The 4,166-nt window shown below is 67.6% G+C and overlaps 1 long non-coding RNA gene across 1 annotated transcript; it reads left to right on the top strand.

The window, feature by feature from the left end:
- Positions 1–1,981: 1,981 nt before the first annotated feature.
- Positions 1,982–3,592, top strand: LOC309684743. The gene is made up of 3 exons (XR_014270334.1): positions 1,982–2,215; positions 2,595–2,695; positions 3,525–3,592. It is a non-coding gene; the product is annotated as an uncharacterized lncRNA (long non-coding RNA).
- Positions 3,593–4,166: the final 574 nt, after the last annotated feature.

Genomic DNA, 4,166 nt, shown 5'->3' with positions numbered 1-4,166 from the left:
GACAAAGCCATCGGGGACAGGGGTGTCCCAGCTCCTGGGGACAAGGTTGTCGGGGACAGGGATGTCACCACTGTAAGGGACATTGGGGTCAAGGATGTCCCTGCCAATCTGGTCAAGGACGTTGGGGACAGGGATGTCACCAACCTGAGGGACGTTGGGGACAGGGATGTGCCAGCTCCTGGGGACAAAGCCATTGGGGACAGAAGTGTCACCACCCTAAGGGACATTGGGGACAAGGATGTCCCTGCCCATCTGGCCAAGGACGTTGGGGACAGGGATGTCACCAACCTGAGGGACATTGGGGACACGGATGTCCCAGGTCCTGGGGACAAGGGTGGTGGGGACAGAGATGTCACCACCATAAGGGACACGGATGTCCCAGCTCCTGGGGTCGTTGGGGACACTCTAAGGGACATTGGGGACAAAGACATTGGGGACACGCAAGTCTTGGCCCTAAGAGATGTTGGGGACATTGGGGACAGAGATGTCACCATCCCAAGAGATGATGGGGACAAGGACATTGGGGACGGGAATGTCCCAACCCCTGGGGACATGAGGGACAGGGATGTTGGGGACAGGGATGTCCCCGCCCCTGGTGACAACGGGGACAAGGACATGGGGGATGTCACCGCCCTAAGGGACGTTGCGGACACGGATGTCACAGTCTTGAGGGACGTTGGGGACATCCCAGTTTCTGCGGACGAGGACAGTGGGGACGGGGACGTCCCCGTTCCCGCGGACGAGGATGTCACCGCCCTAAAGGACGTTGGGGACAGGGATGTCACAGTGCCAGGGGACATCGGGGACATCCCCGCCTCTGGGGCTGAGGACGAGGCCAGCGGGGACAGCGGTGTCACCGCCCTGAGGGACACTGGAGATGAGGACGTTGGGGACGTTGAGGATGAGGACGTTGGGGACAGAGATGATGTCACAGCTCCGGGGGACGTTGGGGACAGGGACGTCGCGGGGGATGGGGACATCGGGGACACCTGCGCCGCCGGTGGCATCACCATCACGGTGACAGCCCCCCCCGGGGAGGAGGAGGTCCCCAGCGGAGACGAGGACGTCCCCGGCGATGATGTCACCGCTGACGTCACCGCTGCCCCTGGTGACGTCGGGGAGGGCGGTGATGTCACCGCCGCCCGCCCCGGCGATGTCACCGCAGGGGGGGACGCCCCCTCCCCTCGCCCTGGGGCTGTCCCCGCTGGTGATGTCATAGGGGGTGACGTCGTCGCCTCCCGCCCTGGCGATGTCACGGCTGAGGGTGATGACGTCACGTCCTCGGTCCCCGGGGATGACATCATCGCTGACTTCGGCAAGAGAGACGACATCACTTCCTGTCTCCCCGAGGAAGCCCTCGGTGGTGATGTCATCACCGGGGCTGACGTCATTGCCGCCCTTCCTGGCGATGAGCTCACTGGTGACATCACCGCCGGTGGGGACGTCTTTACCGGGGCGCTGATCACCGGGCGTGATGTCACTTCCTCCCTCCCTGGGGATGAGCGCGCTGGTGACGTCACGCCCAGAGATGACCTCACTGCTGACGTCATCCCCCCAGACACCGTCCCCTCCGCCCTCTCTAGGGATAGCTGCGCTGATGATGTCATCGCCGGCCACGACCTCATCCCCTCCCCCATTCCTGGGGAGGACCTCGCTGTTGACATCACCCCGGGAGGTGACCTCACTTATGACATCACGGCGGGGGATGACGTCGCGTTTCCTGTAGCCGGGGGTAGCCCTGCTGGTGACGTCATGGCCAGGGATGATGTCACTTCCTCCCTGCCGGGAGGCGTTACTGGCCGAGAGCTCAAACCTGCCGGTGACCTCACCGATGACATCACCTGTGCGCACGATAGTGACGCTTCCGCTCGGGATGACTTCGTTGATGATGTCATGCCCCAGGATGACATCGCGGCCTTCGCCCCCCGCGGGACTGGGAGCCGTGACATCGTCCCCGAGGGCGGTGTCAGAGATGATGTCACGCGGGGGTCTGACCTCGGTGACGTCACCGGGGGCGATGTCACCTCCTCCCTCCCGGGAGCCCTCTCTGCCCGTGACGTCAGCCCCGAGGATGACGTCACGGATGACATCAGCCCCGGGGAGGAGCAACCCCCCCCCAGCCTGAAAGAACCCATCCGCCCGGGCGATGACCTCACCGATGACATCACCGACGACGCGCCCAGAGAAGGCGGCGGCAGCAGAGGTGATGCCCCAGGTAAGGCGGGGGGGCGGAGCCAAGACCTGGGGGCGGGGTCACAGCTAAAGTGGGCGGGGCCGTGTGCGAGTGGGCGGAGCCGTGTGCGAGTGGGCGGAGCCATGTGCGAGTGGGCGGAGCCGGAAGGGTGCGCAGAGGCGGGGTTCCAGTGCGATGGGCGGGGTGTTGTGGGCGTGGTCTGGCTCGGAGGGGGTGTGGCCTAGTGCTAGGGGGCGTGGCCTGTCCTTTTGGGGGGCGTGGTCCCAACGAAGTGGGCGTGGCCAATAGCCTTCCTATCTGCTGGGCTGCGGCTCGGGGCGGGGGTGGAGCTGGGGGCGGGGCCAGAGGCGGCTAGGGGGCGGGGCCAGAGGCTGACCCCGCCCCTTATCCCCCCTCCCAGGCGCCCCCCAGCCCCAGACGCCCCCCCCGGGCTGTCCCCTCGTCTTCCTCGCCCTCGTCTGCCTCCTCCTCGCCCTCCTCCTCCTCGCCGGGGTCTTCGCGGTACGACCCCCACCCCCGCGGCCCCTCGGGGGGGGGTCCTGGGGGGGTCCTGAACCCCTGGGTCCTCTTTGGGGGGGTCCGGGGGGGGTCCTGAACCCCTGGGTCCTATTGGGGGGGTCCTGGGGGGGTCCTGAACTCCTGGGTCCTCGTGGGGGGGGGGTCCTGGGGGGGTCCTGGACCCCTGGGTCCTCTTTGGGGAGGTCCTGAACCCCTGGGTCCTCCTGGGGGGCTCCTGGGGGGGTCCTGGGGGGGTCCTGGACCCCTGGGTCCTATTGGGGGGAGGGTCCTGGGGGGGTCCTGAACTCCTGGGTCCTCTTTGGGGGGGTCCTGAACCCCTGGGTCCTCTTTGGGGGGGTCCGGGGGGGGTCCTGGGGGGGTCCTGAACCCCTGGGTCCTATTGGGGAGGGTCCTGGGGGGGTCCTGAACCCCTGGGTCCTCCTGGGGGGCTCCTGGGGGGGTCCTGGGGGGGTCCTGGACCCCTGGGTCCTATTGGGGGGAGGGTCCTGGGGGGGTCCTGAACCCCTGGGTCCCCTGGGGGGGGAGGGGGTGTCATTGGGGGGTCCCCTGGGAGGGGGTCACAGCGAGGGGAGGGGGTGTCCCTGAAATTTGGGTCCCCTTTTTGGGGGGGGGGGGTCATAGATACCTGGGGGGGTCCTGGGGGGGTCCTGGGTCCCCTGGGGGGGTGTCATGGTGGGGGGGGCGGGGGGGGCCCTGAAATTTGGGTCCCCTGGAGGGGGGGGGGGGGGGGCTCAGATTCCCGCGTCCCCCCTGACCCCCCCCTCTCTCCTCTTCCTCCCCCCCCACCCCCCCCCCCCGACCCCCCCCTTAGGCCGTCCATTACGTCAAAGTCTTCCTCATCAGCTCGGCCACCTTCTCCGTGCCGGTGGCCGAATCCTTCCCATGAGCCTTTGTGGTGGGACAAATTGGTGGCCCCGAATTGGTGGCCCCCGACCACCAACTCAACAGCAATAAACTCCCCCCCACCCCCCCCCCCACCCCCCCCCCTCCTTTGGCTTCTCCCGAACGGTTGTGTCCCGCGGCAGCGGGGGTGGGGAACGGGGCCGTCACGGCCGGTGGCCACCGGCGAGTCCGGACTTGTCACCGGGTTGGGGACGGTGGCTCCGGACAAAGCGCCATTGTCCCCAAGGTGCCACCGCGGGGGCGGGGGAGGGGGGGGAGGCGTTGGGGCTCGGCCACATAGCGGAGACGATGTGGGGAGGGGGACGGGAGAGGTGGGGGAGGGCAGGGAGGGGTTGGGGACGATCGGGAGGTTGGGGACACTCCGGGGCGTTGGGGAAGTTGGGGACATCGGGGAAGGGTTGGGGACAATCGGGAGGTTGGGGACACCAGGACACTGGGGACATCGGGAAGGGGTTGGGGACACCAGGACACTGGGGACATCGGGAAGGGGTTGGGGACATCAGGACACTGGGGACACCAGGGACATCAGGGAGGGGTTGGGGACACCAGG

Source organism: Vanellus vanellus, assembly GCF_965231255.1.
Source record: "Vanellus vanellus genome assembly, contig: HAP1_SCAFFOLD_1583, whole genome shotgun sequence".
In the NCBI taxonomy this organism is placed as follows: Eukaryota; Metazoa; Chordata; class Aves; order Charadriiformes; family Charadriidae; genus Vanellus; species Vanellus vanellus.
The sequence above is the reverse complement of the archived record's forward strand: the minus strand, read 5'-3'. Positions and strand labels throughout refer to the sequence as shown.